The 26,390-nt window shown below is 34.5% G+C and overlaps 1 protein-coding gene across 4 annotated transcripts in view; it reads left to right on the top strand.

The window, feature by feature from the left end:
- The window catches only part of SPATA17 (spermatogenesis associated 17), a 179,844-nt gene that overhangs the window by 45,606 nt on the left and 107,848 nt on the right, over positions 1–26,390 (top strand). The gene's annotated exons all lie outside the window — the stretch shown is intronic.

The following is a 26,390-nucleotide window of genomic DNA, read 5'->3' on the forward strand; positions in this document are numbered from 1 at the left end:
TCTATCCTATCAGGAAATCTAGTAAGTCCCCTTTTCCTCTGGAGCTTGTCCTCTTTGACCTCTCCATCATCCTGCTCCAGACAGACTGCATTTTCTTTTGATATGATGGAGATTTCTTGAGAAGACATCTCTTAACTTTCTTTCTCTTAGGCTGCACTCACTGTTTTGTGGACCTGTGTTCTCTTTTATGATTTATTTTCTTGTTTTTCTGGAGCAACTGCTATCATAATGTGCATGGAAGGCAATTTTAAGAGTTTTTACTTGCTTTAAATATGTCTTATTCTATCCTCAAACTTGATTAGTAGCTTGTCTGGGTAAAACATTCTCAGTTGCAGATCATTTGCCCTCAGAGTTTTGAAGACACTGCCCTGTTGTTTTCCAGCATTCAAAATTGCTAACTGCTTACTTGTCTGTTTCTTCTTCCTTTTAAAATGATCTATTTTTTTTCAACATTTGTTAGTTCAAGTGTACCAAAAGCAAATACTAAGATGGAATTAGATCTGTAAGAAGTATAATCGAGAGAAGCAGCAGGCAAAGGTCAGGGAAGACCTTTAGTCCACAATCTAAGTCTGACACCTATGAAAAGAAAGAGAGAAAGAAGATTGGGAAGAGATTGGGACTGCAGTACATTTTCAAGAAAGGCTGATGGGCTCTCTTCGAGCCAGTTACCCTTTGGAAGAGTCTGCTGTCTTGTCAGCATTATCCTGCCTTAGTACCTCCACTCCCCATTCTCAATCACTGGCTGAGGAAGGTGTGACATTGGTATGATCATGTTGGTGGATTCACTGGTACATTTTTATAGGCATTACAGATTGTTTTGAGTTTTTTCTTCTGCAACTTTTGAAATTTTTCAGAATTAGGACTTTTGTAAGTATTTTGCCTCCATTGTTTAAGCAGTCAATGTATCCTTTATTTCTAAGATATTTTCTTATGTTATTTCTGAAATAATTTCTTCACTTTTATTTCCTTCTATTCTTTCTTCACATGGTTCTTATTGGTTGGATATTGAACCTCCAGAAGTAATGTTCTAAGTCTCTTAAACCTTTATGCCCCCATTCCCTTCACCTTGGGCCTTTGTCCTTTGTATATTTGTGAGAGACTTCCTTTATACCCTACTAAAATTTTTGTTTCAGCAATAATTTTTAACTTTCATTAAATATTTCTACCATTTGGATAATTTCTTCTTTTATATCATTCAGTTATTATTTTGTTAATGAACTTTATCATATTTCTCTAAAAGTACCAGAGCAGTTAGGGTCTTGGCAGGAAGCAGAACCCACCTCAGAGTTTGTTTTTTGAATAAAGAAAGTTAAATGAAAGGATGAGATCAGAGATAATGTGCAGGGTTAAGGGTGCAGCAAAGGATGTTTTAGCAACAGAGACTGGCAACAGTAGGATGTTGCTACTGCCAGGGTCAAAGAGTTAAGGCAAAGAAATAACATTAATGGTTATAGTGAGAGCCAAGGGGAAGTTTACAACCTCCACCCCTGGCCATGATCTGTACTTGTGGAGGAATGCAGCTATTTCCAGAGGTGTGTGGCATCAAAGGGGAGAGGGAAATGAGGTAAAAAAATACTCTCAATTTCTTCCTCCTAAGCTTTAGCCTTCTGTTAGATTAAATCCAGCTGAAAACTAGCCTAAATGATAGAGTTGGTAGGGCTTAGCCTTTTTGGTCACAGTGCAGCTCACAGGTCACAGAAGTATGTAGAATGAATTGGGGGTAGCAAATGAAAAATAATCAGCATAGGTAACAATAGAAGTTTAGAGTTTAAGTTTTATTCCATCTCTGTGTTCTGAATTTCCGCCACAGTGTTTTTTTTTTTCCTTTTTTTCCTTTAAGTTGACTATTTGCATTTTCCCTATTATACTGGAATCTACCCTTATACAACTGGTGTGTGTGTGTGTGTGTGTGTTCATTTATACATGAGTATGAGAAATTGAAACACCAATTTCAATGTGTACATAAATTGAAGATTTTGTTGACTGGTAGGTTTCATTGCTTTTAAGGTGGTAAGTCAGGGAACTGATACCTTTTGCTAGTAGATGCCCAGATGCCAGTATGTGGAGGTTATTTAGTTTCTTTTAGGCTATTTAGTTTCTCCAGAGAAACTTCTGTTGCTCTACTGAGGGAGTAGATGCTGTCACTGCCATTGGGTGTAGGGTAAGAGAAAATTTCATGTGCCTCACACCCACAAGATACTGTACTCTAAGTCCTATGTATTTTCTCTCGGTTTCTTCAGAGCCCAACCTTAATCCCTCACCTAAGAAATTGAAGCGTGAATGCTGGCATTCCCTATGTATATGTGCTAAAGAAACAAAATTGTGTGGCTGTTGTAGATATGTAGCTCATGGTTACACTGCTACATCATAGTAGAATGGAGATGAGATTCTACATCTTATGATGTCAAGGATAGTGCATTTTCCAATGTCTTACACTACTTTCTGTGTATGTAGAACTAATACAAAATGATAGAAAGATCTTAGGAAGTTAAAGTTTCTCAGCTGGACTACATTTGTTGCATAGTTAAATTCTGGATGCCACTATTTTTGGTGAACATTGACAAAAAAAAAAAAATCCACATCCAGCAGAAAACAACCTGGAATATAAGAGATGTGGAAATCATGAAGAGTTGGTCAAGACTGGAACACAGAAGCTCAAAGTAAGGCATGACGTCTGTCTTCAAATTTCAAAGAACCATATGTTCTGCATTTCTAAAAAGGGGAAAAATTGAGGCAAGTTAGTTCAACGTGAAAAGCATATTTCCAATAATTAGAGCTATTCAGTAAGAGGCTGACTTACTGACAGATGAAGTATAAAACATCTGACTGGATTCATCTACAATGTCAGGACTTGTGTAGAAAGAATTTCTGAATTTGATGACAAACTAGAAGATTTCTAATTCCCTTTAAATCTGGGATCACTTAACATGGCAATATGTTTAAAAGACACAAATCTATATATTTATTTACTTCAAAACTTAAAGTACTTCAAATTCCATAAAGGTGCTAGGATAATTTAAATGAGACTAATTTATGTCATAAGGGATTCACAGAAAAGTATATGGTATAAAATTATCACTTACTGTGGTGCCTGGGTGGCTCAGTGGGTTAAGCCTCTGCCTTCAGCTCAGGTCATGATCTTTGGGTCCTGGGATCAAGCCCTGCATCAGGCTCTCTGCCCAGCAGGGAGTCTGCTTCCCCCTCCCCCTCTTCCCACCTCTCTGCCTACTTGTGATCTCTCTCTCTGTTAAATAAATAAAATAAAATCTTAAAAAAAATTATCACTTACCATAACTAAGATGGATATGATAATCCATGTAAATCAAGAATCTTGTATATGTGCATATATTATAATTACATATTTACAACCTTTAATTAATCTAAAGTTAAAAGTTCTCTAAGTCTGTCATGAAATTTTAAAAATATTTTAATACTAAATGTATTATTGAAATATATATTCCTGAAAGATAAAGGCTGCCTTGCATTCCCATAGATAGAAAAAAGTCTTTGCAGGTGGCAACATCTCCTCAGATCACTAAATTGGTCCTTCATAATTTTGGAGAAGAATGACTAATGGATTTTTCATTAAGAGGACCATTATTCTAAATTTAATATTATATTTATGAGTTCTTAGATTCATTGACATGCTTACCAAAATACTAAATCACAGAAGGAACAGCTTTTAAAATGCTTTTTTTGAGTTTTTATGATCTGAATAGTGCTGATGAAATAACACATGTAAGAGATCCTTCAAGATCCCTGTGCGGCTCTGCCATATTCGCATGGACTGTGCTGTGTGCCTCATTTCTGTGGTTATTCTGAAATCCATTGATCCATACCCATAACTTGGCATATTAAAAACTGACATTCTCTTATTTGCCTGTTTCTGTTATTTTTATGTGAATAACTTCCAGCTGAACTATGAGAAATTCTTAGTTTCTAAAGTTCATTTCATAGTTCCCCTCTCTCTCTCACGTTTCCTATTAAACTATCAGTGTTTGCAATGAAGATGGTCATCATTTAGAACTCACAGCTAATAGCTTGCTGTTTCAAAATATTTCTATCAATATTTGTGTTCAATGCTGTCTTTGTAGTCTGCTAATTTGCATTTGTTTTAAAGGAAAAGCAAAAAAAAGTTGAGTGATTTTTATGAATATTCATGTAATTTCTAGGAAACTCAATTCAAAAGATTTGAACATTATCTCTCATCCTTCTAATAGTTATCTAGGACACTCAATATGACCACCATTATAGTCTTTAAGTAATCTTTCTCTGGTATAAAACCATACAGAGTCAACAAAGGCATTAAGCTAATGACAAAACTGAAGAGCATTGAGATCACTTAACTTTGCCTATCAGGGAAACACAGTACTAAATAGATTTCTAGTTCTCTGGAGTTAAAAACTTAATACATTAAACTATCTAGGAAGTACATTTCTTTTCTTTTTTAAAAACATTTTATTTATTTATTTGACATAGAGATACTCAGCGAGAGAGGGAACACAAGCAAGGGGGAGTAGGAGAGGGAGAAGCAGACTTCCCACTGAGCGGGGAGCCTGATGCCAGGCTTGATCCCAAGATCCTGAGATCATGACCTGAGCTGAAGGCAGACGCTTAATGACTGAGCCACCCAGTTGCCCCTAGGAAGTCCATTTCTAATTGTGCTTTAATTAACGAAGAAATAGAAACATGAAGGAAAACAGCATGTCTTCTCAGATTGGTAATATGTGCAGCCCCCAAAATCAAAGGAGGAACTGCTAGAGTAAAAACCTATAGAGTAGTGTTGGTATTCATCTTTCTTGTGCTGTCACATATGGTTTCTTCAAAAGTTTCACTAACTTCATTTTAAAGTCAATTAAAATGGGAAAATACTAATGCAAGCAATAAGGTCTGGATTATGTCTAGTCTATCAATACTGGGCACATGCTTGATAACTTCCTCTTTAGATTTATGCACAATGTAGACAAAAAGCATTATAACTGAGTAGTTAACTTAAATCTTGTAAAACATAAACAAAAGAAATAATTAATTACAGACTCATCAAAAATTTCTCTCTTTTGGTGTAGCATGTCTGTGTTTTTGATAACAATAAGAGGAAGATCAGTTTTTTATGTGATAATTATAAATGTCATAAATAACAAGCTAAAAATTTATATGAACAGGTTTAGACATTATAAGCAATGACAAACTCAATAAATAGACTAATCAGAGTAAATTCTATTTACTAAGCATCTATTGTGTGCATGATGTTTTGTATGTTATCTATACAAAACTCCTTTGGGGATATATATGATCATATCTTAAAGATAAAAAACCAAAACTCAGGTTTTAAGTAACTTGGGTCACACAGCTAAGCAGTGGTAGATCGGGAGATTTGAACTCAGTTTTTTTTTTTTTTAATCAAAACAGCCTCTTTGTATTTTTGACTTATTTCAAGTTGTATCAGTCATATCTCAGTGGCATATAGCATCAGCAGGCTCACTTAAAACCCATTACAAACCTCTTATAAATGCCTTTTCTGCTGCTGGGGCTAGAAAAAACTTGTTAGACTTCCTTTCATTAGTGGTATCATATGACTTGGTCATGCCCAGTGAAATAAAGTATTAAAAGTAATAGAACTAAATGGGAATTTGACTATTGGAGGCAATTTCATGTCAGATTAAAAACCATTATTATGTGGTGTTAAATATTTTTTCAGATCCCATCTGTTCTATGTACCGTGTGATATAAAGTCCTTAATAATTGAGACCTTGGTATTAGTTGAAATAGTGGGTAGATCTCACAATATTGGTGTACGTTGCCTCTTCCAGCAAGTTTCTGTGAGAAGTAGATGAACTTGGACTAGATATAGTTAATCTATAAGCAGAGCTGGAAGGTAGTACTGCTTAGCTAAGAGAACTGCCCTCTGTACAGTGTGTATTTTTTGAGTGTCTTATAATTTGGAACTTTGTGGTATTGTAAAACCCAACTGGTTTTGTATCTCAAACTGATGAATTTATTAGCAGTGGCTATGAAGTTTAGGGACTTAGCTGTAGATAACCACAAGACCTTGGCAGGTATGTGAGCCCAAGACAAATATCAGAATTGGGATATTATCTTGCTTGATAATGGCTAAGTTAATTCAGACCAACCACCCTCATAACAATATCTAAGCATCAAAGAGCTCTCAGCATAATAAACAATGTATTAGCCAAAATATAAAAGAAGATGAGTATTCAGAGATGTTAAGTCTATAATCAAAGCTGCTTTTGCCTTGAGGGCATCAGTAATTTCTTTTTTGATTTCTTCTTTGCATGACTTTAAAAATAGTCACCCACATTTCTTTTGATATTGTAAGGTTTCTTTTGTAACTTTTAATATTGAATCCAATGAAATCTATTTAATATGAGGAGTAAATTTAAAATTGAGTTTAAGATTTTTATAAATGGCTAACAAGTTATTACAGTAGCATTTATTAAATAATTCAATTATCTCTCACTGTTAAGTGTCATCTTATCACATACTAAGTCCCACCTGTGCTCAGGTGTATCTCTTGACTATCGATGGCCATCTGATTTATCTCTCTTTTTGTAATCCTGTATAATATTACATTGCTTAAGTACCTACAATTTACTTTCGTTTTTCAGAAGATGCTATGGCTACTTCAGCTTAATTTTCTTCCAACTAAATTATAAATCATTTTGGCATGTTTCAAAAAATATCAAATTGAGATTTTAAATCAATTTAAATTAAATTTGTAGAATAGAGTAGGGTATAATAACACTTTCATAATTTGAGTCATCTTGTCAAGGAAGGAAGGATATATCTTCATTTATGTGGGTCTTTTAAAATGTTCATTAGTGAAACTTCATTATTTTCGTAGTAAAAGGTTTGCTTCTTTGGTTTGTCTCTCTCTCTCTCTTTTTCTCTTTGTTCCTTTTTTTTTTTTTTTCCCTAAATTCCACATCTGAGCAAACTCATACGGTATTTGTCTTTCTCTGACTGGCTTATTTCATTTAGCATAATAGTCTAGCTCCATCCATGTCATTGGAAATGACAAGATTTCCTTCTTTTCTGTGGCCATATAATATTCCAGTAAGTGTGGGTGTGGGTGGGTGGTTATATCACATCTTTTTTATTCACTCATCTGTTGATTGACACTTGGCTGCTTCCATAATTTGGCTGTTGTAAATAATGTTGCTATAAACATAAGGTGCATGTATCCCTCAGTATTTTCATATTCTTTGGGTAAATAACCAGTAGTACAATTACTGGATCATAGGGTAGTTCTATTTTTAATTTTTTGAGGAACCTCCATACTATCTCCCACAGTAATGTAAATGCACCAGTTTACATTCCCACCAGCCGTGCAACAGGGTTCCTTTTCCTCCACATCTTTGTCAACACTTATTTTTTGAGTTTTTGATTTTAACTATTTTGACAGGTGTAAGGTGATCTGTCATTGTAGTTTTGATTTGCATTTTCCTGATGACGAGTGATATTGAGCATCTTCTCACATGTCTGTTGGCCATATGGATATCTTCATTGGAGAAATTTCTGTTCATGTCTTTTGCCCTTTTTAATTGGATTATTATTGGGGTTTTTGTGCTTTTTTTTTTTTTTTGGTGGTGGTGTAAGTTTTATATATTTTGGATACTAACCCTATATCAGATATGCCATTTGCAAATATCTTCTCCTATTCTGTAGGTTGCCTTTTAATTTTTGTTGTTTGTTTCCTTTATTGCAGAGAGGCTTTTTATTTTGATGTAGGTTATTTTAATCCCCTTGCCTCAGGAGACATACATAGAAAGATGTTGCTGTGGACAATGTCAGAGAAATTACTGCTTGTGCTCTCTTGTAGGGTTTTTATGGTTTCATGTCTCATATTTAAGGTCCTTGATCCATTTTTAGTTCATTTTTGTGTATGGTGTAAGAAAGTGGTACAATTTCATTCTTTCGCATGTAGCTGTACAGTTTTCTCAACAGCATTTGTTGAAGAGACTGTCTTTTTTCTGTTGCATATTCTTGCCTCCTTTGCTGAAGATTACTTGAACATGTAATTGTGGGTTTATTTCTGGGTTTTCTATTCTGTCCCACTGATGCCAGTACCATACTGTTTTGATTACTATAGCTTTGTAGTATTACTTTAAATTGGAATTCTGATGCTTCCAGCTTTGTTTTTCCTTTTTAAGATTGCTTTTGGTGTTTGGGGTCTTTTGCAGTTCCATACAAATTTTAGAATTGTTTGAGTTCTGTGAAAAATGCTGTTGGTATTTTGATAGGGATTGCATTAAGTTTGTAGATTACTCTGAGTAATACAGACATTTTAAAAATATTTGTCCTAACCCATGAGCATGGAATGTCCATTCATTTCTTCGTGTCATTTTCAACTTCTTTCATCAGTGTTTTATAGTTCTCAGAATACACATCTTTTACCTCTTTGGTTAAGTTTATTCATAGGTATTTTATTATTTTTGATATAACTGTACAATGTGATTATTTTCAATATAATTGTACATGTGATTATTTTCTTAATTTCTCTTTCTGCTGCTTTACTATTAGTGTACAGAAATACAATGGCTTTCTGTGCATTGATTTTATATCCTGTGACTTTACAGAATTTGTTTACCAGTTCTGTAGTTTTTGGTGTCCTTTGGACTTTTTTAATATAGTATCATATAATCTGCAAATAGCGATAGTTTTACTTCTTCCTTACCAACTAGAGATGCCTTTGATCTATTTTTGTTGTTGTTTGATTGCTGTAGCTAGGATGTCCAGTACTATGTTGAGTAAAAGTGGTGAGAGTGGATATCTCTGTCTTGTTCCTGACCTTAGGAGAAAAACTCTCATTTATTCCCCATTGTGTATGATGTTAGCTGTGGGTTTTTCTTATATGACCTTTATGTTGAGATATATTCCCTCGAAACCTACTTAGTGGGGGCTTTTTGTCATAAATGAATGTTGTACCTTGTCAAATGCTTTTCTTCCTCTATTAAAATGATCATACGATTTTTATCCTTGTTGATGTGAATGTAGCATTTGATTGATCTGTAAATATTCAACCACCCTTGCATCCCAGGAATAAATCCAACTTGATCATGGTGAATGATTTCTTTAATGTATTGTTGGGTTTGGTTTGCTTGTATTTTGTTGAGGAATTTTGCATCTATGTTCATCAGGGACTTTGGCTTGTAGTTCTCTTTGTTTTGTGGTGTCTTTATCTTGTTTTGGTACTAAGGTAATGCTGACCTCAAAGAATGAATTTGGAAGTTTTCCTTCCTCTTAGATTTTTTTGGGAAAATTTTGAGAAGAATAGGTATTAACTCTTCTTAAAAAGTTTGGTAGAATTCTCCTCTGAAGCCCCCTGGTCCCAGACTTCGGTTTGTTGGGAGTTTTAAAATTACTGACTCATTTTCATCACTAGTAATTGGTCTGTTCAATTTTTCTAAACTGAAGGTTGTATGTTTCTAGGAATTTACACTTTTCTTCTGTGCTGTACAAGTTGTTGGTATATAATTTTTCATAATACTCTTTTATAATCGTTTGTGGTATTGTTACTTCTCCTCTTTCATTTGTGATTTGTTTATTCGAGTCCTCTCTCTCTCTCTTTTTTATGAGTCTGGCTAGAGGCTTACCACATTTTGTTGATCTTTTCAAAGAACCAGCTCCTGGTTTCATTGATCTGTTTTTGTTTGTTTGTTTGTTTGTTTTAGATTCTATATCCTTTATTTCTGCTCTAATCTTTCTATTTCCTTCTTTCTGCTGGTTTGGGGTTTTGTTTGTTCTTTTTCTAGTTACTTTATGAATAATGTTAGGTTGTTTATTTGAGATTTTTCTTGCTTTTTGAAGTAGGCCTCTATTATAAACTTCCCTCTTACAACTGCTTTTGCTGCATCTCCTATATTTTGAATCATTGTGTTTTAATTTTTCTCCATGTAATTTTTCATTTCTTCTTTGATTTCTTGGCTAACCTATTCATTGATTTATAACATCTTATTTAACCTTCATGTATTTTTGCTCTGTCCAGATTTTTTTCATATGGTTGATTTCTAGTTTCACAGTATTTTGATCAGAAAAGATTCATGGTATGACTTTGATCTTTTTGAATTTGTTGAAACTATAGTTTGGGATATAGTTTGGAGGATGTTCTGTGTGCACTTGAAAAGAATGTGTATTCTGCTGTATTGAGATGAATGTTCTGAAAATATCTGTTAAATCCATCTGGCTCAGTGTTATTTAAAGCCGCTCTTTCCTTGTTGATTTTCTGTTAGATGATGTGTCCATCAATGTAAGTGGAATGTTAAATTCCCCTACTATTATTGTATTACTATTCATTAGTTCTTTTATGTTTATTATTAATTGTTTTAGGTATTTGGATACTCATATGTTGGGTGACTGAATACTGAATATAACTATTACAATTTCTTGTTCACTTTGTTATTATACAGTGTCCTTCTTTATGTCTTGTTACAGTCTTTGTTTTAAAGTCTATTTGTCCAATATAAGTATTGCTACCCGGGCTTTTCTTTGCCATCCATTTGCATGATAAGTGTTTTTCTATCCCCACACTTTCAGTCCTTATGTGTCCTTAGGTCTGAAGTGAGTCTCCTGTAGGAGGCATACAGAGGCATCTTTTTTTTTTTTTTTTTTCCATTCCATGACCTGTGTCTTTGGATTGGAGCTTTTAATTCATTTATATCCAGAGTCATTATTGATAGGTATGTATTTTTCACCATTTTTTTCTTATTTTGTGGTTGTTTTTGTAGTTCTTCTTTCATCCTTCTTTTTCTTTTGCTCTTTTCTCTCATGGTTTTCTGGCTTTAGTGATATACTTGGTTTCTTTTCTTTTTATTTTTTGCATATCTATTACTGGTTTTTGATTTATGGTTACTATTAGGTTTGTAAATAACATCTTCTGCATATAACAGTCTATATTAATTGGATTGTTGCTTAAGTTTGAACCCATTCTTTGTTCCTCTCCCCACCATGTTGTAGGTAGATGGTGTCATACTTTACCTCACTTTATTTTTTTAGTTTCTTGACTGATTTTTACAGATATACTTACTTTCACTACTTTTAAGCTTCCTGCTTTTCTTGCTCTTACTTACGGTCTTTCCTTTCCACTCAGAGAGTCTCCTTTAACATTCTTGTAGGGCTGTTTTAGTGGTCATGAACTCTGTTAGCTTTTGTTTATCTGGGAACTCTTTATCTCTATCTCTCCTATTCTGAATGATAGCCTTAATGGATACAATATTCTTGGCTGCAGATTTTTTCTTTTCAGCACTTTGAATATATTATGCCACTCTCTTCTGGTCTGCAAAGTTTCTGCCGAAAATCTTCTGATACACGTATTGGGTTTTTCCTTGTATGCAACTGCCTTCTTTTCTTTTGCTGCTTTTAAGTTTATTTCTTTATCACCAGTTTTTGCTATTTTAATAAATGTGTTTCTTGGTGTGGACCTCCTCAGGTTGATTTTGTTGGGTGATCTCTTTGCCTCCTGGATCTGTGTATCTGTTTCCTTTCCTAGATTAGGGAAGTTTTCAGCTATTATTTCTTCAATAAATTTTCTGCTCCCTTTCTTTCTCTTCTTCTTCTAAGATCCCTATAATGCAAATATTATTGGATTAATGGAGTCATGAGTTCCCTAAGTCTATTCTCATTTTGCATATTTTTTTTTTCTTTGTCACTTTCCCAGCTTCATTACTTTCCATTACTCTGTCCTCCAGGTCACTAATTCATTCTTCTGCTTCTCTAGCCTGCTATTTATTCCATCTATTCCATTTTAATTTCCTCTCTTATTGGTTCCTTTTTATCTTTTGGTAAGGGTCTCACTTATGTCCTTCACTCTTTTCTCAATTCCAGTAACTATTTTTACTTTAAATTCTCTATCAGTCAAATTACTTACATCTGTTGCCCTTGGGTCTCTTGCTGTAATTTTGTCCTGGTCTTTCATTTGGGACATATTCCTATGTCTTCTCATTTTATCTAACTCTTAGTCTGTTTGGAAAGTCAGCTATCTGTACTGCTTTCAAGAGTAGTGACCTGAAGAAGAGGTCCTCTAGTGCCTTGCAATACAGTGTCCTATGTTTACCAAAACCAGGTGGATCTTCTTAGGGGAAACCTAAGGTGGGGGGGTTCTCTTATGTATGTTGCATGTGTCCTGGTTTTGTGGTCTGGCTGCTTTTTCCTTCAGTCCAGTAGTGTAGAGTGGCTCTCTCAGCCTGTTGTGGGCAGTGTTTGGTTCCTGGCCTGGGTAGGGTGTGCAGCCTTAACAAGGTGCCCACTGGTTCACTTGCAAAGTGAGACCTGCCACTGCAGATGCCACCTGACTGGGCCATTGGATCCTGCACAGCACACATGGGTGGGGTACACAGTTTTAACCAGGTGCATAGGTCTTCTGTGGGGCTTGCTGCTGGAATTGTGAGGACCAAGGTCCCACAAAATGTGTGGGTCAGGTGATACGGTTTGGCAAAGTGTGTGGTGGTCTATTGGGAGAGGGGACCAGCAGCACTGGGACTGAAGAAGCTCTGTCTGGAAGAGGAGGGCCCTTAAAGCCCAGGGGGATGGGACTTGGTGTAAGCAAGTTACATCATAACTGTCTGCTGTGCTTCTTCTAGCAGGTGGCCCTGTGTTTATACTGGGTGGTGGGGGAGGGAAATAGTGCCTGCCAGCTCCTTTGTTCCTGGAGGAGTTTTCCTGAGAACGTTTCCCTTCCCAGATAGGCTCTGAATAAATAACTCTCCCTCTTATATGCCCTAGGTGTTTTCCAACTTGCTGCTTCTAAGGTGTATGTCAGGGGGCTGTTTTCTGTGCTAGTGCTTTAAGGGTGGGGACTCAGCTTCCAACAGCCTCCAGGCTCTCCCAGAACCCAGCCCAATGATTTTTTTTTTATTTTTGTAATTTTACATTTTTAAATTTTTATTTGTTTTTAAAGTTTTGCCTTTTTTAAAATTTAAATTCAGTTAATTAATATATAATGTATTTTTAGTTTCAGAGGTAGACATCTGTGATCCATCAGTCTTATATAATACCCAGTGCTCATTACATCATGCTGATTTTTAATATTTTAGGCTTTCAGTCCCAATAATTGTAAGAACTCACAAAGGCAACTCTTGCTTTCAAATCTGGTTTTTATGGGGATTGTCTTCTTTGTGCAGGTTCCCTGGTGTGATAGTCTATTTCTCTCTCCTTTCTGTGCTTGTGGCTTCCTCCCTCCCAAGGTGAGTTTGTTTAGCTCCCCACTGCATCTCTGCCCTTCCTACCCCCTTTGATGTGGCCTTTACTCTACCTTTAGTTGTAGAGTTTCTTGTACCAGTCTTCAAGTCATCTTCTGGTTTATTTACGCTGATATGAGTGTTATCTAGTTGTATCTATGGGACAGGGGGAGCTTATGGCCCTTTCACTTCACCATTTTTCCAGTCTCTCTGTTATTATTATTTTTACATATAGGAAAGCAATATGTTTTGAACAAAGTAATTTTATACTTTACTGAGTTTTTAATTGGGTCTCAGAATTCTTGTACTTTTTTTAGTGCCTCACCTAGGTATCGATGGTTTGTTTTCTCATTCAGTCATTCAACAATCTGATGATGGGGTGGAGAGTAAACTGGAGCGATGGGAAACTGTGCTCTTGACACTGTCCTTCCAAGTCCTGATTGACCTTCTGTCACTGTGAATATTGATTTCATGAAGCAAGATCAATGTGAAGTTCCATTGCTCATAGACTCTTTTCTTTTCTAGGTTTATTTTATTCAGCAGCTCTCAGGCTACTTTTCCTCATTCTCCTCTAGCCCAGATTTGCCATCTGGTCTCAACTCAGTCAGAAGCTCTGATCAACAAAAAAAGAAATTACTTGGCTGCAATATCTCTCCTTTAGTCCTGCATCTGGTTATTCCTATCTTTATCCCTCTTGGTTGGAGCTCTTACTAGATTCCTCAGACTTGTTCAGTTATTTCCCACATACTATACTGACTTTGTGATTAAGGAAAATACCCTGTATTTGTGGTCTAAATTTAAATGAAAATGAATTTAATTAAATATTCTTTTTTCATTCAATTCCTACTTACTCTCTTGAGTTGATTATGGGTACTGTGGCTGTTCCTTTTTTTCACCTATATTTTTGTTATTTTTTCTTCTTATTTATGACTTTGGAAATAGATTGTAGCCAAAAGAACACATTCACCATCTTCCTAGAAATCAATACAGAATTATTTTAATAAGCACTCAGTATTAGATATTATTTTATGCTTTCTTTAAGTGTCATTTCTTAACTTTTTAAAATCTTACCTTCTCTTCAAGATGTGGAGCCTAAGTTGTTTTACACTTACAAAGCCCCCTTTTTTTTATTATTTATATACATGACTATTTCTTATTTAAAGCAGTTTTATTTTAACCCTTGATTATGGTATTTTCTCATTAAGATGTGGAAGTTTTATCTTTATAATACTATTGAAAATTTTCCTATTTCCTATTTTTTTTTAAAGATTTTATTTATTTATTTGACAGAGATCACAAGTAGACGGAGAGGCAGGCAGAGAGAGAGAGGGAAGCAGGCTCCCCGCTGAGCAGAGAGCCCCATGCGGGACTCGATCCCAGAACCCTGAGATCATGACCTGAGCCGAAGGCAGCAGCTTAACCCACTGAGCCACCCAGGCGCCCCATCCTATTTTCTATTTTTGATATAGAGTACTCATTAAAAAAATGTGTATATAACTAAGTATATAAATGCATAAATTATTTGAAGATTGGTCATATATTCTTTCTTAGTTCATAAATATTTGTTAATTAAGTTAAATATTATAAATTTTGAGGAGCCAAATTAGATTTTCAATAATGATAAAATCTGATTCTCTTAAAATATATACTACTTCCTTTATATATTGTTTCATGTTTTATAGTAAGTGTATAATTAAACAAACATTTACAGTAATATTGTGATACTATCTGAAAGGCCAGTTCACACATTTTATAACCTCTGAGCTTATGTGAGTTAGGTGAAAGAGTGAATGTAAAGTCTTAGCAGATCTCAGTGTGAAACTCCCATTGAAAACACTAGGCATTAATTTTTTATCAGATAGAGCAATTGTCAGTCAAACACATTATCAATCACTAACATGTACTGTGCACTTATTGTATACCAAGTATTGTGCTTAGCCCTTTATTCTCATCACCTCCTTCAGTTTTCACAACAAACCTATGAGGTCAATATTATTACCTACTCAACTATTAAAGTAGAAACATAAAGTTTTGTTTCATTATGTCTACGACCTCCCTCTGAGTGATATTTTTCATAGCATCCTTAGTTGGAGTGGAAATATTTGCATAGATGTTTGATAAAAAATGAATAGTTATCTTAAAATAAGGCTGAGCAGGGAATATAGGTCATGAACCATTTCATCATTAGTTCTTTGATAAAATAACTTAAATGAAACATTCAGAGTCAATATTTTTTTAAAAGAGTTTATTTATTTATTTGACAGATAGGGATCACAAGTAGGCAGAGAGGCAGGCGGAGAGTGAGAGGGAAGCAGGCTCCCTGCTGAGCAGAGATCCCAACACATGACACGGGGCTCCATCCCAGGACCCCGGGATCATGACCCGAGCCAAAGGCAGAGGCTTCAACCCACTGAGCCACCCAGGAGCCCCATTCAGAATCAATATTAAAAGTAATTTCTGTAATGTATTTATGTTCTTCAATAAAGCCCATCCATTTCCTTTTTGAAAATACATTTTATTTTAAAGCTAGTCAATAAAAATCATTTATTTTTACTAACCATATTATTTTAAGCTAATGAAAAGAGTTGTAGATACATCTATTTTAGTTATATGAGAGATATATGAATCATAAAAACTGGCTGTTTTGTAGATTTGTTTGGTAGGTAAACTGTCAGGTAGCCTCCATAAATGGGTTGTCATTTTGTTTCATTTATTTTTATTATTTGAACTCAAATTAACTTTGCAGTTTCACACTTTATCTATTGTGAATCTGAACCAAGTAGGACAGAAGAAAAGGTGCAGTTCCATTAAGCTCTAACATATCATTGGCTGTCAGGTAAGCCTTGTTACGCTGTCCATCCTCATTTAACTATCCCACAAGATCTCTTAATGAAGTTAAGCCCCAAGTTCACTCCAATAATTCTGTGGCAAGAGTTTGTGCAATGTAACAATTCATCACTTGTCAGGAAGGCACTTTTAGTTTATACATTTAATAAGGGCATCCTCTAGCTTGGTTAATTAGAAGTGAACAGTTTGCATATTTACTAAATGCAGAGTGTCATTGCCACCACGGCCTATTGCCTACATGAATTATTTCTCTATCTGCAATAAACAGCTGGGTAATTATTACTGCCATAATCAGATAAATTCCCTCTGTAAGGCTTTTCTTACATGGCAATTCTTTGAACTCATCCAAAGCTGAACAAAATTTATGAACTCCAGCAGCTAGGCCACTTTTTCATACTATGGTGTCCCTGTTCACTATTTCAAGGACATAAGTAGAAAACCATTTGTATTGTGTAAATAAGGAGAATAAATATGATTACCTAAAGATAACATTCAATAAACCTCATTTTAAAAGTATAATATTCTGATCTCAGCCAACTAAATGATAGTGGTTTGGCTTTATCTAATTGTATCTAGATGACAGGCTCTTTCAGTAAGGAATAACCTGAGATGTAAAGAAAACAACATTTTCGTTTTCAAGAACCAAATTAATCTGTAATGTTAGCTGTACATGTGACTTTTTCTCTGTAGAATCATTTTATATGTAAAGATACGATTAGTATAGCAATTAATTTGGTAGAATTTAGATAAAAACACACTAGAGTGTCTAAAATACAGTGCATATTCTTTGCTTTAGAAACATCCTGTTGCGTATCTGTAATTAGTAATTAATGACATAATTGATATAATCACTTTATGGACTGATACCCACTCATCTTTCCATATACTATATTTTTAATATTCTTTTTTCCCCCTATACTATATTTTTAACAGGAATGTATTACCTTTAAATGTATTGCTATTTCAAAAAATTTTCTAAGCCAAATATATAAAAAGAACAAAAAGCTTCATCCTGAAGTAGAATTAATAAAAGGAAAAAGCTTATTCCATTGGCTATAATTTCTTTATATATATGTATTTAATTTTTTTCAAATTTAACTCTTTACACAATGAATTTTAGGCAGCTTACAAAAGTTACGTTAAAAAAAAGAATAAAAGAAATAAAGACCACAGTAAAGGAAAATACAGAATGATAACTATCTTGGGGTGATCGATCAGGAAATATGATTAGTTAAGTATGTCCCATTGTGAAAATGTAAAAAAAAAATATGCATATGCTAAGAAACAGCTTTTTCTAGCCCTGGTAAAAAAGGAATTTCACATTCAAATCTTCGGTAGGATACACTGGTAATGTAATGAACAGTGACTTCAGTAACTTTTTATTTTAAATGGGAAAAAAAGCCTTCTGAATTTCAAGTGTCTCTTTTTTGTGGTGATATTAAAAAAAAAAAGCCAGAGTATAGCATTAAGTTACTATTCATTTGAAAGCAAGGAACTAAAATATGTTGGTTTGTGGTTTTAGTACAACTTAGAGGAATGGATGCAATGAAGTTCTTATCCCTCACTTATCCTAGCTGAGATCCTGAGCTCTTGATATGAGATGGGTGGAAGAGAGTTCCTTCTCTTTCCTTTTTAATTCTGTGATAAAGACTGGTAAAGCTATTGCTAATATTGTTGATTGAGAATGTATTTAGTGGAAATCAGGTTGGTACTTGATATATTTCTGTACAAATTTTTTCACTCAGTACTTGAGGATATGTTTAAGTTATTGAGAAAAGGTACTGAGAAAATGCAGTTATTGCCAAAAAATTATTTTTAATTCTGTCAGTAGGCTTTTGGGCCTTTATATTATTGGGTTCTTTAAAGCATAAGGCACTGTTGATCCTTTTTTTTTCTCTAATTTCTCTTATAGCTTAGATTCTGTAAGGCCACTCTCTCCTGGTTTCCTTTCTACTTTTCTAATTGTTTCATCTTTGTTTATTTGTGTATTTGCATTTATCTGCCTGATCTTGAATATTAATTTTCTCTCTTTGATGCATTTGCCTTTTTGCTGTTTGTGCTCTGGACAATCACTTCCTCTTCTGGGATTTCAGCTAACACTTGTATATGGTGATGATTCATAAATCTGGATACTCTCCTGCTTTGACTTCTTAGACTGATTGTAAGATAAGTTGGTCAATAAGCAGTATTCTAAAACTCAGATAATTTTCTGAAATTATATGTAGTATACTATTATATGTGATACTTCTTTAAAATATGTTGACATCATCCTGTCTTATTGTATTGCTTTAGGAGACAACCCTGATTAATTCAGAGATGTGCCTGGATTGAGTATTGAGTGTACTACATGCAAAAAAGCATCAGCAATTATTTTTGCTTTAAAATGATGTTAACACATTTTAAATAAAAGAGAGACAATGTGTGATTTTTGAGTGAACACAAAGTAAATAAGATCTTGCCATTCTTTTAGCTACCTCAACTCTAAATTCTCTCCCAAACAAAAAGTCAGAAGCTTGATATTCCTTCACAGCTGAATCACTGTGAAGATACACAAAGGAGAGAAAATGCAATGTGCCTTGATCTACCCTTATGCAGGAAAGCCCCCATGCTGTGTCTCAAAGTCACCATCTGTAAAGTCATTTCATTTCACAAAGAAGAACAGGAACCTTGTTAATAATACCTGCCCCTTACCAACCTCAGTGGAATGTTGTGAAGTTGAATTAATGTCTGTGAAGCACTTGGAGCTCCTGAAAATAATGCACTATGTAAATACATTTTATTGTTACACCTACTGTTGTACTTAGCTCAGTGTCACTCCCAGTTATTTGACATCATATATATGATATAAAATTTTACTTCCTTTTACAGCAACCATCCAGAACAGTGAAAAGAAAATAATTTTTCATTGAAATATGTGCATATATTTAGAAAGAATACTACATGAAAAAATTCTTTTCAACTAAGTTTATTCAAAGGAGCCAGAAGAAGAAGAAAAAACTGATTTTCATGAATGATCTTTGAATGGAGTCTTATTGCTTTTTAAAATCATGCAAAGTAGGCAAATGAAATAATGGAGCAATTGGGTGATCCTTTTTTATGATCAGAGTGAAGTCATGGTATTGTAATTTTATAACATCGACCATTATCTTCTTTTTTACCTTTTTCATTCTCAAAATATCTCGTCTATAGAGTACAAATTTGCTAGCATTACCCTTAGAGAGTGCATTCACCCTAGGTCAGGAAACCTTTCTTCTACTCTAGAGTGCTTTTCCCCCACTTTGCTGTTGATGGACCACGTCTACCAAAGGTAGCCATAGTTTCCTGTGAGTAATCCAGCCTCTTTTCCTCCCATGCTCCTTTCTCCCAACCCTTTAGTTCAGTTCCCAGTGCTGCCACCTCCAGGAAGCCTTTTCTGATTTCTCCAAGCTTAAGCTCTTCCTCCGTGTTTCTTCATTTTCTGTCTGTAGTCTAGTTGGTTATCTGTTATTTTATTTGTAAGTTGCTTGAAGGCAGGGATTGGCCTTTACACCTTTTTAGTTCTTTTAATATCTTAAACATATTTGTGACTAGTTGACTGAATAAACAAATAAGTGTTAATGTTCTTCATGGTATTCATTCTTCAAGTAGCTTAGGCATTTTGAAGAGAAATTCATCTATACAGAAACAAAGGATTTTTGAGAGTCGCTAAAAATATTTTCTGAGAGGACTCTTGTGAGTCTTTTCAGAATGTTAAAGTCTCAACTGCAGGTTTCAGAGTAAGGCATGGAGCTCAGGAGCAGCCTGAGTGCTTGAATATGAATGACTGTGTGCTACACAGTCCTTAATTTTAAACTGTATTTTCCCTTTGTAAAATGCTGCCTGAATGAAATTGGCAGTGCCTGTCCACCAAGTCCAGGGCCCCAGTAACCAGGGAGACAAAACAAGTGGTTTAAATGCTTTGACTGACTTAAAAGGAAGCTTTTGTTTCTAGTGCAAATGTTTTGGGTATTTTTCTGACTTCCGGGAGTATCTGTTCCAAGGTTTTATCAGTCCCCAAATCATTTTGAATGTCACACACCAGGTCCAAGCATGTAATTGGCTTCCTGGTTAATATTTGTGTTATATTCTAGACTTTGCCACCCTTTTTTCTTTTATTGTCTATTTATTTGGTTAAATTAATATGGACATATTGAGAGCAGATAATTATGAAAGAGAAAACAAAACGCATTCAACAAACTTAACTAAAATACTCTTCTGTCATAATATAACACAGCAGAAAGTAATGCTTTTCAACTTATCTTTTTTTTTTTGAAGGTTTCTTGCACATCACTGACTTCATTTCCTATCAAAACAGAGTGAGGACTCTGGAGAATTGTTTGAATCCATTTCCTTAGAATCATTTTTTCTTAAAGATGTTACAGATGATGACATTTTGTTTTTATTTGAGAGATTATGTAATATTATTTATTACCAGTTCCCTCTGAAATTTTGGTCATTTATAATTTTAAAACAATCTCTGTTTTTCTATTTCTCTGCCAAAATTATGATTTCTATGAAAATATTGTGTACATATCATGTCTCCTTTGTAGTATTTCTCTGTGCTTTAGCTTATATGGTGATACTCATATTAAAATTCCTAACTGACTATAAGGCATCTCTTTATGATGTCATATTAGTGAGTAGAATTGAATCATCTTAATTCCTCAACAGAATTGATAATTTTCATTGCTGCAGACTATGCTTCTCAAACTTTAGCAGGCAAGAGAGTGCCCCAGGGTCCCACCCACCAGGATTTCTGAGTTGGTCTGGGGTGGAGCCTGAGATTGTGCATTTCCAACACTTCCCAAATGAAACTGATGCTGTTTTGTAGAGACCACACTTTGAGAACCACTTTATAGGTAAAGAGCCAGAATCCTGGTTCTTCCCTCCTTCCCAAGAGAGGCTTTCTCAATGTGGCTTCTTATCTCTTCTAATTAAACCATAGAAGGGATGAATTGTACAACTAGTCAACTGCAAAATAGTTAAAAAGAATAGTAGCACTTAGTTTATACTAGATATTAGACCTAATACTTTGGGAGGGACACATTAATGAATAAACTATAATCCTGACCTTCAGTACCTCAGTCAGGACTTGGTGGGCAGAAGGCAAAAAGTTGTGCATGTATGCAGCTATAATATATTGTAGAATGTAACAGACATATAAAAGGATTTTGAGAGTGGAAACAACAGCAAGAGATTAGTTATCATTGAAATGATCTATGAAGACTTTTTATTTTTTATTTTTTTAAAGATTTTATTTATTGATTTATCAGACAGAGAGAGAGCACAAGCAGGGAGAATGGCAGCCAGAGAGAGAAACAGACTGCCAGCTGAGCAGGGAGCCTGATGTGGGCCTCTATCCCAGAACCCTGGGAGCATGTGTGAGCTGAAGGCAGCTGCTTAACTGTCTGAGCCTCCCAGGTGACCCATATGAAACCTTTTTAGAGAAAAGAATAGAGATTTTTGTTCTTGGGTTCTGCACCTACAAAGATGAGAAGATAAAAATTATAAAATTTTTTAGTATCATATTTTGAAATGCATAAGAAAATCAAACAATGGCAAAATATAGTTGACCCTTGAACAATGTGGGAGTTAGGGGCACCGACTCCCTGTATAACTGAAAATATACGTATAAGTTTTGACTCCCTCTAAACTTAACTACCAATACCCTGCTGTTGGCTGGTAGCCTTACCAGTAACATAAACAGTTGATTAACACACATTTGTATGGTATGTGTAGCCTGTATTCTAGAATAAAGTAAGCTAGAGAAAAGAAAATGTTATTTTTTCAAAAGATTTATTTATTTATTTCAGTTAGAGAGAGAGAGAGAGAGAGAGTGCAGAGCGAAGGGGCAGAGGAAGAGGGACAAAGAAACCCAAGCAGACTCCCTGTTGAACCCAAGAGCTGGATGCTGGGCTCAACCCAGGACCCCTGAAATTAGACTTGAGTGGAAACCAAGAGTCACACACTCAACTGATTGTGTGACCCAGATGCCCAAAAAAGAAAATGTTACTAAGAAAATTATATAAAAGAGGAGAAAATACATTTGTCATATTGTAATGTATTCGTTGAAAAAAATCTGCATATAAGTGGACCTGTGCAAGTTCAAACTTACGTTGTTCAATTGGATTTGGGCAAAATGTGTGATATGAGTATAGTATTTTGCATAAAGGGATGAATTTTGGTGTGAGACCTGTATTCAAATTCTAACTCTCACCTTCTAGTTTGGGAGTTTGGACAGAGGTTTAACCTCTGTGACTCTCATTTCCTAATCTATAAATGGGAGTGATAATACTTCCTTACTGGATTGTAAAAGGATTAAAAGTGGTAATGTGTATGTTTTAGACAGGAACCTCTTGGAAATAAAATATAAGTGTAGGATAAAACTGGTAAGACTTTATTTGTTAAACTGATAATACTTTATTAAACTTATAATACTTTATATTACTGTTCAGGGCAGTGAGGATGAGGGAAAGTGGGAGTGAAGTGTCAGAGATTGAAACAGACTCTGAGTGCAATGGTTTGGTACAGGACTGTATTGGGGGGGCCTCTGGGGAATAACATCAGTAAGGTGGTAGAGAAGTTGACCTGCATCAGAAGTATTAGCCAGTCGCTGCAAGCCCAGAATGTGGATGGGTCTTCGGAGTGGACCCAAAGTGAGACAAAGGCTCTGGGCCTATGTATTCCCTCAATCACCAGTCACTGGATGCAGACTGGAGGGAGAATGTGACAAAACCTGAGACCGGGCAGCCATTCTCCCATGGCTACTCATGCATTGGTCCTGGAGGGAGGGGAGGAATGGGTTACGGTAAGCTCCTGCTGCTGTGGTCACCACTTCCTATGGAGTCCCATAGGGACCCAACAAGGTACACCAGGTATGCACTGCCTTCTCCATTAGCCACACGGGTTTGCAAGGAGATCTCGCAGCAGTGATGGAAAAAAGTTACATTTATTTGCATGGCTCTCTTCCCTTTCATGTTTCCCACCAGCCATGCCTCTCTGCCTCTTAGAAAACCAGATTCCATACTTTGCTTCCTGGATTTTATCCACAAATTGCACATTGATCAGAAGAGAGAAAAGAAGAGATCGTTGAGGGAGTTGAGAAAGTAGAAAAGTTTGGTATCCAGTTGAGTTGATAAAGGAAGTAGTCTAGAACATGGCTTAGAGTGAAAATTCAGTATATAGCTAACACCCGTGTAGGGCCTACCTGTGTGGCAGCCCCACTCTGATTACTTTATGTAGATTAATGTATTTGTTCCTCACAATAGCTTGATGAAGACGACACTGATACTAATATATTTATATTTTATAGACGAGGATATTGAGACTCAGATATTAATCAGCTAGTAAGTAGCACAGCAGAGTTTATAACCAGGTGTCATTTCAGAGTTCATGCTGTGAACCATTCCACTGTATTGCTTCCAAGTAGCTATTTTTAGTTTTATTATTGCTGTCATAATTAGAATATGTAAATATTTTAACATTATAAATGTCATTAACATTAGCAAACTATATTGAATATGAAAGACTTTACAAAAGTTTTGGTAATTTTTACCTTTATTTTTAAACTAGTATCACCAGATAACTTATATATATGAAAAGTGATACAGGAAGACCTGAGACTTACCCAGGTTTCTTTAGCTATGTAGTAGAAAACAGGATCATAATAAAAAATGTATGTGCTTCATTCAATAAAAAATATCTTCTGCATAATATTTCTTGTATCAGGATGACTACAGCCTGATCTTCAATTAGAGAAACTGTAAATCTAAGGATCCTAATTCCATTTCTGCCATTAACTGATTTGTTATTCAGAATACATCACATCTCTTCATGTGTTACCATATTTGTAAAATAAGGTAATTAGTAACTATCCCATATATATCACAGGATCGTGTTATAAGGATAGAAGTAAGACAGTATATATGATTGAAATGAAAAAATATATTGAAAACAACCTGGAATTATTTGGGAAAAAATTAACTGTTTTAGAAGTACTGCATTAAAAAAAATTCCCTAGGTAAAAAATCGATAATTTTTATAATTTTATAAAGAAACCTAGTTCGAACAGTTTCTATCATTTAATCCTTAATGGGATCATAATTTTTTATTGTATCCTTTACAGTGAGACATCTCTTCATTGCTATTGATGTAACAAAAACTTGTATATCAGGGATAAAAATTTATTCAGCTCTTCCTACTTGGGCATTAAACAAAGAGTATTTGACATGAATATAATTGTGATGTTCAGTATATCTGTACACTCTCAAGTATGGCAATAAATCAGGAACATAAGATTGGCTTTTTTCAAAAATTGTATAAATTTATTTAATTAATTACTTTTATGTTTTGAGACTACCACAGATTAATTTTTCTAATGTTTTGTCAAACTTTTTTGGATTTACTTTTAGGGCTTCTCAGTTCCTTCTGGGTTTACTGTGTGTTTTCTTTACATACTGGAAACTGACATTCTTTTACTTATCTTTCAGTTTTTGCTTTCCTTGTCAAGCTCCCTGAATACATGCTGTTTTTAGTTTACATTTCCATATCCAGAAGATGGACTGTTTTTACTACATCAAAATAATTTACACTTTTGATTTTGTATCCAAGCCATATTACTTCTTTGCAGTTTACCTGTTCATGTGTGTGTGCAATTATATTGGATACTTTTTTCTTTCTTATGTAAGGTCTCTCCTTATTCATTAAATTATTTATAGAACACAAACATCTTTGTAGATTTTTTTTTTATTATTTTTGTGATTGCTTGGAAAATTACTGTGCTTATCTTTGGAATGACATAAAATTGGATACATGCATATCTGAGTAATTATCCTTATAGAGGCAGTTCACTGGTTATTTTAAATTATCTTTAAGACTTATGAGAGGAATTATAGAAGAAACATTTTTTACATAATATTAAAAGTAAAGATGAAAATTAATAATGTATTCAGTTTTTTATGTAACATGTGATTGTTATTTTTCCTGGTAAAAATTCTCATTTATTCATATGTACCTGCCTTGAAATTTGTACCTTAAGGACAAAGAAAGGTCACCAATCCTTCTAACTCCTGGTTCTTTGTCAAAAATGGACACAGTTAATGAGGTTTGTTTGGTACAGAACAAATTCTCGGACACAGATAGAGATCCTTTCAATGGAAACAAATTTGTTTGGCTTTACGAGGTTACTTAGCGATTAATAATAGCCTTGAGATGCAGGTCAGAAAGGTCATTGTACCAGCTCGCCAACACAATCTAAATGTGCAGCTAGCCCAGCTCTGTGGGCGCAGAAGCCCCCAAAATACTATGCATAAAGTAAGACAGGCTATTTTCTGACTCCTTTTTTCATATTAATAAGCAATTTTCAAGAGAAGGGTGGCAAAATGAGGGCCATGCCACTCCAAGTAATTCATTTATTTTGCAATTTAATCTTATGTTGAAAAAAATTGCTCTGCTGCAATAGCATAGCGTGGTGATTTTTAAACGTCAGTGTGTTTCATAAGTAACCTTGTATGAAGTATTGTATTAGTAGCCTTTACCAGAAAATTGCAACAAAAATATTTCTAGACATTGAAGTAGAAATGAGAATCTTTTTTTTTTTTTTAATTTTTGGAATCTTTCCCTCTACTTTCCCTTGATATCTTTAGGGGAAATGCTCGATGATCTGCTTAAAATTTTACTTAAAGAACTGGACACCAAGTTGCATTATCTATTTTTTAAAAAGAATAATATATAATTTCAAAACGTTATTTTAACATGAATAGTTAAATTTGTTCTGTGAAAATAAAAGATTCTTTTTCCATATTTGATAATATCTTATTCTATTTACAGGCATTTTTTTGCAGAGTATATTTTACAAGTTTGTTTTTTTGTTTAAATTTCTTAAATATACACACTCAAATGATGAAATTTTCATTATTTTAATAGAATTTATTATACCTAGAAAGCCATGAACTTGTTCACCTAGCTTAGCTTTTATTTTAATTATCTCTATAACTGAACAAAATCACCTTTCAAGTGCAGGATAATACATGTTGGTATTATTTGAACTATTAACTGGAGTAAACTAAATTAAGTATATATATAAAACCCATTACATTTTCAAAATTAGCCCATTAGTATACAAAATAAATGATTAGAGATTTGTAAACATGAAATCAAAATTTAAAGGAAATCAGTAGCTCAGACATTTTCTTGGGATATTTAGGTACGTCCAAAATAGCTAATCTTCAACCAAAGAAAATGGCAATGTAGTTGTTCACTTCCTTTGCACTTGATATATTTCCTCAGCTGTTGAATTAGTTATAATATGTAGATATTTGATTTAAAAAAATT

The sequence above is a fragment of the Lutra lutra genome, chromosome 15 (assembly GCF_902655055.1).
Source record: "Lutra lutra chromosome 15, mLutLut1.2, whole genome shotgun sequence".
NCBI classification, from domain to species: domain Eukaryota; kingdom Metazoa; phylum Chordata; class Mammalia; order Carnivora; family Mustelidae; genus Lutra; species Lutra lutra.